General features: G+C 40.0%; 1 protein-coding gene across 2 annotated transcripts in view; it reads right to left on the bottom strand.

The window, feature by feature from the left end:
• LOC131459465 (semaphorin-4B-like) overlaps positions 1 to 12,173 on the bottom strand; it is a 58,214-nt gene extending 46,041 nt beyond the window's left edge. Inside the window, exon 1 of one of the 2 annotated variants that reach the window (XM_058629335.1) lies at positions 11,927 to 12,173. The gene's annotated coding sequence lies outside the window, so the exon portion shown is untranslated. Of the gene's footprint in view, positions 1 to 494; positions 696 to 11,926 lie in introns of those variants that run through there. The other variant, XM_058629334.1, reaches the window with a different exon arrangement.
• Positions 12,174 to 12,563: the final 390 nt, after the last annotated feature.

Below are 12,563 nucleotides of genomic sequence, written 5' to 3'. Positions count from 1 at the left end.
CAAAAGTTCACCCACAACAGCAAACAATTACTTATTCAAATGAGTGCATAATGAGGAGTTTTGGCTCACGTGCAAACAGAAAAGCACGTGCACAGACGGAGGTGACACGATGTTAATTTCACCGTTAACACATCGATCACAATCAGCAGCAGCTTGTTAAAAATCCCCCAATAATCACGCGTTTGCACATACTGTATGAAGGTTAAATGCAAATACGTTTAAATTAGTCAGAGTAAATGAATAATAACAGACAATAAAAGACTAAGTTATGCTCCCGGGTGACTTTATTTCTCTTCTGGTGCTCTGATCTCGTAGCTGTTGTTTTTTCTGCTAAAAAAGAGGTCAATCTTATCTCGTCTAACTGCCTCAGTGTTAACACTCACTGTGATAATGTAACACACGACTTTTAAAGTGAAATTTTCTCCTCGTTGTCAAGGTGTTTATTTAAACCCGAGAACCAACGAACATCGAACACGCACAAGAAGATTTTTTACCGTGAGTGAAGGAGCTGCCGGGGAGAGAAAAAACAACAAAAAAGGGTAAAACCTCGTCCTCACAGTGAAAAAAAAAAAAACAATACAAAGAAAACAAAAGAAAAAAGGCGTTTAAATCCGTAAAGTGCACTTCAGCGTGTGGGTCAGTGCGGTTGTGAGGTTCATCCTCCGGTCTACTAAAGTGAGACGAGCCTCCTCTTCCACTACAAACCGACGACTGGCGTCCTTCAAACAGCCAAACTTTAGCTCCGCCCACAGCACACGCTGCCTGCAAGTCTGTGTGAGTCTGCAAGCAAAGGCTGTTTATAAAAAGCCTGCAACCAGAGCCTCCAGGTCCAGGTCCAGGTCCAGCACTGCACGACTTCACAGTGTTGTAATGTAACACAAGTACAAATACTTACGTACAACATTCACACACCTGTACTTTGTTATTTGTATTTTCGAGCAACTTTTACTTTTACTACACCACTTAATCTTCATCTATCTTTGTTATTCATTACTACCAAATAAAATCATAAGAAGAAGAGTTGGCAATGGTCTGTATTCATATAGAGCTGCTTTACACTACAGTTTTCACCCATTCACACATCTTTCATACCCATTCACATGCTGCAACATGGGGTTAAGTGTCTTGCTCCTGGACACATGGACTAGAAGGGCCAGGAATTGAACACACAGCATTCCAGTTGAAAGACAACTCACCCTGCCACTGAGCTACCATGGCTCAATTCTAACTCTTCCCTTTTTAAATACTTTTAAAATGTAAGTACATTTATATCATAAAATTACTTTTGACACTTAAGTACAATAAATACGGCAAGACTTTTACTTAAGTAATATTTTAAAAAGTGACATTAACTTCTACCAAAGTCATTTTCTGATAAGATACTTTTACTCAAGTATTACTTTTAGGTGTACAAGACTGGTATCGTTGCACTAATTATTAAACAATCAACCTTTACTTTTACTCCACTACATTTCCTCTAACTATATTTGTTACTCGTTACTGCCAATTTAAATCAGAAGAAGAAGAGTTGGTAATGGTCTGTATTAATATAGAGCTTTTCTAGTCTTGATGAGCTGCTTGACACTATAGTTTTGTCATTCTTGCTCAAGGACACATATAGACTAGCAGAGGTGGGAATTTAACCCACAGCCTTCCAGTTGAAAGACAACTCGTCCAATCACTGCTCATTTTTTCCAAAACCTTTACTTCTAAAACTTAAGCACATTTTACTGTATCAGAAAATAACTTCTGATACTTTTGATATATTTTACTTACGTACTATTATAAAAAGGTGACTTTAACTTCTACAAAAGTCATGTTCTAGTAAGATACTTGTAAAGACAAAATGAATACAAATATTTCTCTTTGTACATGTAATACTCATACTATATAAACTTTAACAAACAGAACAAAATAGAATATTTCAAAACAAAACCCAACCAAAAATGTAAAGATTTTTCATATTTGTTAATTCGGGGTTATAGTTAAATATAGATTTATTTTGCTCCTGCGTGGAAGTTAAAGAAACCAGTAAATAAATAAGCTTATATTTCATCTGTATATATTGTTAATATGGGGGGAGGGGGAGGTACAAGTTTTAAAGGTATATTCTGGAAATTTTTAACTGTGTAAATTTATTCTTATTTTATTCGTATTCTTGTAACTCTTTAATTTTATTCTTCGTTTTATTCTTACTTATTCTTATAGTTTTTAACTTTGTAATTTTCAAAAATTGCTGCTATAAGATTCGTTTCTGCTATAATATTCGTTACCTTTGTACACTGGAGCGCTGTGACGAAAGAATTTCCCGCAAGGGATTAATAAAGTATATTCAATTCAATTCAATTCAATTCAATTCAATTCAAATAAATAAATAGTGGTTTTAAATGCCCAGTGTGTAGAAATGCATGAGAATTAGCGACATCTAATGGTGAGACTGCAGAATGCAACTAATGGAGAACGTCTCTGCTCAAGCCTCTTTTTCCCAAGCACATCTCCACTCTCCCGTTCTCTCTGCCATTCTATTGTTTATGGTTTTATGACTCAAAGTTGTGCACCATAGTTTGCATCATTATGCATCAATGTGCACTGACATAATCGGCTGTTTTGGGCCCGGGACTGCTTACAACACTCCTAAATATAAAAAACCTTTTTTAAAAATAGCTCACTAGATGTTTATACCCCTCCTGCTTCCTCCATATACCACAGCCAGGGGGAACAGTGTCATTCTGAACCGAGCGGGTCAAACTGACCCACACAAGGCAGCAGGAGGGTTAAAAGAAGACTTAAAACTTATCTTTTTTACTCTAGCCTTCAATTAGCTCCTTTTCATTCCGCCCTGTGTTTTATTTGCATTTTTAGTTTATTTTGAAACTCTTGACTTTAGCCTTTTCCTATTTTATTCCACCCTGTGTTGTATGTTACTGTTTTATCTGCATCTTTAGTTATATTTCAAAGTTAAAACAGGGTTTTTTTCTGTGTTGTGTTTTATTGTCGTATTTGCTTTTTAAATTTATATTTAGCACTTTAAGCTGCAATACTTGTATGAAAGGTGCTGTAGAAATAACGTTTTTTATTATTATTACTATTCTTAAATATGAGCATTTTTGCCATTTTGCCCACACAGGTTTTTATAAATTGTGCAAAGAAAAGAAGAGATGAGAAACGAGGAGAGAAGGAGAGACTCACAGCATCGTCTCTCTCAAATTGTGACAGTGACAAATTTCTTTGCTGTAAGGTTTTTTGCTTCGTCGTGTTGGTTCCCTGTTCCTCTTCCCCCTGCAGCCGTCACACAACGAATGACAGCTTACTACATCCACCAAAAAGGGAACGACAGGAGATTATGTACAACGGAAAAGGACTTGAGCATAACCAGACTCAACCATCCATGTAATCTCTTTTTACTTGTACAGAAAATAAAAAACATATTGCGGGCTGTTGCCAACTAATTGAGTCTGTTTCCCCCTCGGCTCTGCTCGGCATGTGTAACAAAAATGATCATTATCCGTTCTTGACAAGGACGGACACAAATCTCACCATCAGACCTTCTCGCCCACACGGAGGTTTAGCATTAATGATTCGTCTCCAGCTTCTTTATTTCAGTGTCATGCAACATTGTACGAAAGTATCTGATAATTTTGACTGTTAAGAAAAGTGACAACAGTCGCACCAAACCAGGCACAGACAGACGCCTTGAGGCTACATCCTGATGTTATTATACTGTCACTCTCTGTTCTGTGTGACTGTATCAAAGGTCATCTCCACTCTGCTCTCTCCACTACATATGTGACAGTTATATAAACCCATTACTTTAATGTTGTCTGTGTGCATCACTCTGTAGTCTTTCAAAGGCAGACACCAAGTCAAAGTTGCTCTCTCTCTCTCTCTCTGTCTCTCCCGCACTAATCCCTCAAATTAAATTAAGGATTTCTTCTGAGAAAATGAAAATAATCAAACTAATGTGCAACTTCTCCAATGATGGGGAGAATACTTTTCTATTCTCTCTGCAGTGATTTATGGCAAGCAAATCTACAGAAGAAAAAAATGTGACTGAGTGGCATGCAAATTAATTTATGAAAGTATAAACATAAATTAGATCAAATGTCACTCTAAAAGAAAAATAAAAAAATATTTCTAGTATTTCTCAACTGTTGACTGCAAACTCAAGCTGTAACAACACTTTGGGTGAAGCAATTGTGTTGGTATGGACATTTATTTCCTCTAGAGGGCAGTGCAGAGTACCAAGTTGCAAACATCAACAAACATAGTGACCATTAAATATGTTATTTTTATTTAGCTTGATCCGTAATAGACTGAACCACAAGCGGATTTCGCGACGGTGGAATGTAAGACCACTTAAAAGTAAGTCGTCCCATTAATGGGGAATATTACTCGCTGGTGTTGCCGATGATAGAGATTGATGACAAGCGGCATTTTCAACATTTCCTTATGTCTGCCGTGACCTGGTTTTGTGCAACTTGTTTCGCCGGATAGCCCCTCGAATGAAACCACAGCCGAGTGAGCGAAGCCAAGTGCCTGACAGTCCCTCTCTGTTTTTTGGCTGCAGAGCTAAACCAGTGAGCTCTGGCATCAGGTTTTACAGTCTTTTCACTAAAACTGTAGGTTGCTTCTGGGTAATTTTTCTGATTGATTGGACTATTTTATTGGCTCAATACTGCCCCCACGATTTCCGGTTGTCCGTCATCACAAGCTCCCCTTAGTATAAATGGGTCTTAAACCCCCTCTTCTTTAGCTAACTATGCCCAATGCCTGATTTCGAAAAATGCCAAGAAGTGGGACAAGACCTGAGTGAGGGACAGGAACTAAAACATCCATCCATCCATTTCCTACCACTTTATCCCCCACATGAGGGCGCTGTGCCAATCTCAGCTGACCTAGGGTCATAGGCCTTTCGGGAGCTACGTCACAGAAATGTGCGCGCGCAGTTTGGGGTCAGAAAACACACTCGTACCAATAACTTGTACAACAGTCCAACACATAAGATGCCTACTTGTAGCTTAGTTGGCTGTGAAAATAGAACCAGCAATGGTGTCAAGTTCTTCAGAATGCCTACAGAATGTTGTGGTCTTGCACGTAGCTAGCTTGGAATTAGCTGCCGGCCGGCTAGCGCGTTGACAAGTAAACATGGTGTTCTCTTACCTTGTAAGATTTGTCTTCACATAGACTTTCTCAGGTGGACGGTTTATAGGTTTATCTATAAGGTAAGAGTGAATAGTTGGCCACTGGATATCTGGCCACTTGCTAATATCCTCTAGCCAATCTTTTATGGAAGCTGGGTCAGGCAGACGATTGTCTTCTAGTACTAATTTATTTAGGTATTGTTCGCGGTCCTTAATCAGCAATGAAAAAACATATTCAGAATTATTCGGTGGAGGACTGTGGAAATACATGCTCTTCGCTTACCTGTTGTGATGTTTTCGGACCCCAAACTGCTCATGCATTCCCGCTAGGCTTGGGATCCTTGTATACAATGAATGGATCTATAGAGACAAACAACCATTCACTCCCGCTCTCACACTCACGGTCAATTTTAAATTACAATTTAATTTCTTTACAAGAAAAAAAAGCATCAGTCAAATTAGTTCTCCACTCTCAGTCGTGGTGGAAATATCTCAACAAGTATTGCTATATTCATGACTCCCAGAGGATGAATCCTCGCGACGTTTCTCTGGAGCCTATGTCAGGTCAAAATGTGCAAAAAGTGCTTTGGTTTATGAGCAAATACCCGCAGAACTAATGAGATTTCTCTACAGTGCTATACAGGTAGAGCCCCGTAAAGCAGGAGAAGAGTAGTTTATAAGCAACAAGGTCAAACTCATAACTCCTTCACTGGAAGGTGTGCTCCTCCTGACCAGTATGATCCTCCACCCCTTCAGGCTGTGATGAAGTTACAGCAGACTACTGCTGGTGCCTCATGCACAGCTAACAGTACCATGACTTACGTCTGTGTCCTCACCCTGCCCTGCAGTCTGAAAAATGTCCACACATCTCACTCACCCTCACTCTGTCTCGGCACCCTCCCGTCTCACTTCACACTGATGATTCATGACCCACTGACGCAGCACTGCAATATGAAACTTTTCCATTTGCTTCCACTACATAAATTATCCTGAGTTGGGTTGTTTTGACAAATCATGACAGGAATGACTTGTTGTTTTATTATCTATAACTCACACTTTGCATCAACCTTCAGTTCTAGAGAAGTGCCCAGCAGGTCCGAACAGGAAGTGTCTTACTTTTTAAACCCTACAATCCACTCATCCACCTTAGATGAACCTTTAGTTCTAGAGAAGTGCCCAGCAGGTCCTAACAGGAAGTGTCTTACTTTAAAACCCTACAATCCACTCATCCACTTTAGTTGACAGCAGTCAACATTCAAGGAAAATGAGTTTGGGATCCAAATACCTAGTACAACCTTGGAAGAGAGCCTTAATGAGATTAACACCTGCTTTGTCAAATACAGACACTGTCTCTTTCATTTCCAGATTATTCATAGACTCCACTATTCAAAATCCAAACTACATAAAATATTTTCAGACATCTTTCCACATTGTGAGAAATGTACTAGTTTGCAGAGGCAAATCGACTCCATAGCTTTGTAATATGTTCCAGATTAGAGAGTCACTGGACAGTTTTCAAAACACTGTCTGACATTCTGAATACACATTGATCCAGTCTTAATCTCAGTTACAACAGTCTCCACCTCTAAATAGAGCACAGACACAACGTCTTTCATTTCATATTGTATAATTATAGCAAAAGAAACTGACGCTTTGGAAGACAAAGGGGGGCTGTAGTGCGTAACATTTAAAAATAAACTTGTTACATTCAAACATTGTCAACTCTCTCTGTGTTTCTCAGAATAGCAGTGTTTGTGATTTGTTTTACGTCAAGGCAGACGGAGGCAACAGCAACACTGCGCTAGTAAAGCAAGGCGGCTGCAAACAGGTCGGAGTATGACTGAAAACACAAACACGCACCCAGGAACTTTTTCAGAAATCAATTGTACGGTTCAAAGGAAACATCTCATTTGACAAGGTCATGACCCTCCCCTGCGCTACCGGTGTATGCACACAAATGCTCCCTCAGTCTGGTCTGATAGTTTTGGTCGACAGAGGACGCGGCAAACAAATAATGTTACTTCTGTTCACAAAGACCAAACAAAGACATCGTCTCCAAAGATGAAAATTAAGCACATTTTCACTACAATTTCAGTTTCAGTTAGCTATTTATAGCTGTTTTTTTTTTAAACTCTAGTTTAACGAAACAAAAATGATGTAGTTTTAGTTTCCGTTATTTCGTTAGTTTTCATTAATTATAATAACCTTGCTGTGTGTGGAAATGTGGATTGTCATTATGGCCTGTCTTAAATAAAATGTACTAAAATGTAAAAAAATCCACAAAACTGTAAGCACTCACCACACGTCTTCCACACAAACTACTGTTTCTTGGACAAGGTAATACAAGGATTAAATACATACAACAGTAAGACTAATGTCCATGTAACAACACCATTATATATCATAGCACTGTGGTCCCTGGATTTCAAGTTTTTCCATTCACAGACTCACTCAGCCAGTGAAACACAGTTTGGAGAGTCAGCCCCAGCTTACAGTACAGACTGTATACAAATATTGCAAATATTGTGTAGTAACAATTGGAACACAGTTGATGGATAATCAGAAAATCTACAAAGTTATTATAATTCTTCCAGGGGAAGGTTGAGTGGATAAAGGTGGGAGGGATGAAATTTCATGGCTATTTATCCAATTATGCTCAGGACATTTAAAGGTCTAGTGTGTAAAAAGTAGTGACATCAATTAATGTGACTGCAGATTGGAACAGAGGACTCACATCCACAAACCAGGAGGGATGTCATTCCTCTTTATTTGCACAAGAAGCTTCTGTTTTTAAATGTGAAATGCACGCTAGAAACATTGCATTACAATACATAAAGAAAGGCCCTTGCCTAAAGTATAAGTAACTCACTCTAAGGCTACCGAAACCGAAGGGTTATACACTCACACAAACATAAAATACATTTAAGCCCTCCTAATTGTTACACACTGGAACTTAACCCTTTAACACCGAGCGTATCGCAGATGACACGCTGCATTACCGTAATTACGCGATAGTTTGTGCTGATGGGAAAAGTTGCAAGTCAAAGCCAACATGTGGTTATTACGGTAATTTCCCTCGCGCTGGAGAATCTGCGTCTTTGTCACCAGAGGAAAGAGTTGGAACGCCTGTACATAGTTTTTGATCTGTTTTCAGACATTGAGACAAAGACTCAAACAAATGTTGTTTTAAATATGTTTTATACGGTTCACATTTAAAATGTAACAACATCTGGTGTTCATGTACAACTACAGTGTTTTTTCTAAATTAAACCTTTTGTTTTTCTTCATTTTAAATTGTTAATAACCGCCAGATGTTGAAAGTTATTCTGGAAAAACTCATTTTCAGGCCATTTTATGATTTAATAAGCAAAACGTCCAGATGGACATCCATGGTTTGATACCACTGGAAGTGAAATAACACCAAATAAACCAGTGTTACAGAACAACAACAGTCCAAATGAGTGAAATATTATTCTTTTAACTACAGATCTAAAGTCAAAAATAAGAGTTGGCCTATATTCCATCCTGCTGCATCTCCTCCTCCCTGTGTCTCTTTCTCACTTTCCATGTTCACACATGTCACGAGAAGTCCTGTGTTTTTAATGGTGACAGGGAAAATATTCTTTTTAAAAAGGAGATACAAATCATGCCATAAGTCTTTATTTGGTTTGTGTTTCCATCCCTGACATGTTTCAATCATCTAAGATTCTGTATTTCATCACTGCGTAGAATTAAAGCCTAAAGGTTTACAAGTGAACTTGTCGACACAGCGTACAGTGGGCTGTGCTGCTTTTACCTTCAGTGTTTTGGCAATGTTTACATTGACTGGCATGTTGTGAGTGCATATTTACTTATTTGATATTTTACTTTCAAGTTGCCTGTTTGGTAAAATGTCCCGAGGGGGGAAAGCGTCTGAAGTTGGTGAGAGAAAGAACCTGAAACAACCTGTTTGTGGATTATATTGTGTGTCGTTTCTGCTCCATGGCTGAGCAAACTGTAAGGTTACGCAAGAAAATGACACACACACAACAAAAGAAAAAGATGAATGCACAGCAGGAACCATGAGAGTCTGGCGTTACATGGATATTGAACTCTTGATGAAACAGTCTGCCTTGTCTCTGTGTTTACACTGGGCGAAAAGCATGTGCTGTTCATGTGAATTGAGGACGTTAGTCGTAGACGTTATGAGATGTGTGCACCTAAATATGGTTTGATGAAGACGTCAGTGTGTGTGTGTGTGTGTGTGTGTGTGTGTGTGTGTGTCCACATTTCCTTTGTCTGGCCCTTCTCTTCATGGTTTTGAAGCAGGTGGACTGTGGATGCAGCAGAAGGAGGGCATAGGTGAAGGTCCTGCACAGCTGCACAGTGAGAGGAAGGAGGAGGAGGAGGAGGAGGGAGGGCCACTGAAGAAAGCCTCCAGGCACTGAGACTGAATTAATGAGTTTTTTTTTTTTTAATGCATTCTTCAGCATAAATAACGTTATCCCTCGTGCCATAAATACGGTTAAAGATTAATACTGTCCAATGTGAGAAACTGCCTTTATGTTTCTGAGGACTAATGGCAGATTTATCCGTTAAGGTTTGTGCGACGCCACTGTCAGTGTAGCTCAGAGGAGGTTTGTGGAATGTTAAATTAAAAAAAAGAGTGAATTGAAAACTGAATGAAATTGCCGTCAGCTGCCGGATATTAGTGAGTCTGCAGTGTGTGCTTTCAGCAAATTTCACCTTCATAATGATTCAGACTTTGGTGGATAATTATATCAATATTTTTCACATCAGCAAATATTATCCTGCATTTTTTTCCCATTGTAATTCTGGTCACTGTGACACTGTCTTTTGCCTGGCGTTGTTATACTCCCACAGAGCCTGTGTACTTTTTAGAACACTTAAAATACATGTGTTTTTGTCATAAGATGGTAGGGTTGACATCATCAGGTGATGTAAGAACCAGGGCAGCTGTCCTGGGCCGGTTTCTTTTCTCTAAGCAGACACGACAGTCACATGTTTTACGCTGTTGTTTAGAGACCATGAAAATACTTTTGCATGTTCTTTCACTCTTCAACTTATGTATACTCAAGTGATTTTCCAATATTTAAAGTTAGATCTAAAACATGTGCTTTAATTAGAATAATACCACTTTGTGTCAAGTTCAAAAAGTGCAGCATATGACTGCCAACATCAGCTCCTGGTCTTACTTGTAAAGGTCCTTGGAGCAGTGATGAGACAGACCCAGCGTCTACTGTCAGCTGTAATGGGTTTCAAACAGGAAGAAATCAATAAACGATCTCAGTATGGCCACATAGTAACCTTTTAAGGACCCAAATGATGCTTTCAAAGCCAATGGGAAGTGGCTACACACTGCACTTCCTCGTTGCCTGTTGGTTTATTAGTTTGTTGTTGGAGCATCATCCTAATTACTTCCCATTTATGCCCACAGAGAGTGTCAAACAGCCTCGAGGAAGAGCCGTTTCATCGATTAAAACATCCTCCAACATATTTGCACACACTGTTCCACGAGGGACTGTGGAGAATTTGAATATGGAGAGCTGACTCCCAAAATAAATTAGTGGGTGGGTGTTCTTTTTGTTTTTTTTTTCCCTTTCTGTGTGGTTGTAGCTGCAATTAATGAAAAATAATGAGTTGAAAGGCAAAGGAAAGCTAATTTGTCTGTTGGTTAATTAGGGAACGACAAGATTATCTATAGCGTGGAAAATATATTGTTTGGTTTGCGGCCAGTGAGCTGGCTCCTTCTGACGGATTGTCTTAAAGTATGGATCCCACCAATATATGAATCAAGTGACAGCGTGAATGGAAAAGAAAATCTATGTGATATGGAAGTGGGAAAAAAACATTTGGATTAATTACTTATGAGAGTGCCCACATGTGAAGTAGACCAGCAGTATCAAATATTAACAGTTCAATGCACTGGGTATGAAAGGTTAGTTTGCAGTGCAATCCCTCCCAGAATGGGAAGTGGTCAACCACAGCCCAGCAACCAAACTGCACCAGTGTCTTCATTCATCCAGTTCCCTTATCATTAATGTGCCATTTAGCAGTCAGTGTGCTGTGGCAGTAATAAAATTACTTTTCTTATTAGCCTCGGTTAGTGCGCATAATGAGGAAGGAGAACACAGAGAGCATTGCAAAGTGTCCAAATATCACAGACGGACGAGTTCACACCACATGCACACACCCTGTTTTGTTAGTGACACAACAGCAACAATCTATATGTATATAATGAGACTGCCGGGGCTTTAGTGCAGCCATTAGATCCTCCCCGAACAGCTGCTGGGAGCCACAACAAACTACATTATCACAGGAACTTAACTGAACAGCAGCTTCCCTTTTACATCCGCGTGAATCAGCTTGTTTTCTCTTGCCGGTGTCATCTATATTCAAGGTGACTGACAAGAGGAAACCAGATAAGACGCAGCACCCCGGAGCATCTTCAGGATTCCCAACTAAGGCTGCGCACACACACACACACACACACACAAATGTATATAAAGAGACTTTGCATCTCACTGAAAACACACACACACGTGAACTTCACTGCATCTTCCAGCACCTCAATGAGCCAAGACCCTGATTCAGTGCAATCTATTGCCATGGAATCCAGAGCCAAGATGACCGGCGTCTGTAGTAACTGAGCAGCCTCACACCACTTCATTACTCCGAGTCAGCTGTGAGCCTCTCCTCACATGCAGGCTCAACGCCTTTTCATCCCTTTTGTCTTATTGGAATCTGCAATCGCCTGCTGTCATAAGAATAAAAGAGGGACTCACCATGTTTCCCTCCCCCCTGCACGGTGGAAGATGGGAGCCAGGTGGAGTGAACGGAGGCTGTAGTGTCGTAGGAATCCCCCTGTTAGGGTATGTGTAAGAGTGTGCGAGAGGGAGCGTGGTTACGTGCATGTGTGTGAATGCGTGCATGCAAGTGTGTGTGTGTGTGGGTGTGCGTGTGTGTGTGTGTGTGTGTGTATGTGTGTGTGCAAGGAATCAGAGCTGATCCAGCAGATGCAGGCAGGAGCCACCAATAGAATGAGGAGGAGAGAGAGAAAAAGAGGAGTGTGTGAGGGATGGAGGGAGGAGAAACAGCATAGGAGGGGTCTGGTAGCATTACATCATGGACTAGGGAATGGTAGGTTTGCAGAGGGCGGGCTTAGGGTGGGGGAAGATATGTGTGTGTGTGTGTGTGTGTGTTTGTGTTAGTGTCTGCATCACTGTATATTCTCCCTTTACAGCAGACCACAGGATGATTGAAGATCCACGCTGCACACAGTGCTGTGTTGTCATGGTGCCTGCACCTGTGTGTGTGTGTGTGTACATTTACCAACAGCTATAGTTAAGAAGGTGTATATTGCTTACCACATTTCATAGATCATGTTCCCAAACCTCTGGGTAACTATAAATAAGTATTGTC

Source organism: Solea solea, chromosome 5, assembly GCF_958295425.1.
Source record: "Solea solea chromosome 5, fSolSol10.1, whole genome shotgun sequence".
NCBI classification, from domain to species: domain Eukaryota; kingdom Metazoa; phylum Chordata; class Actinopteri; order Pleuronectiformes; family Soleidae; genus Solea; species Solea solea.
The sequence above is the reverse complement of the archived record's forward strand: the minus strand, read 5'-3'. Positions and strand labels throughout refer to the sequence as shown.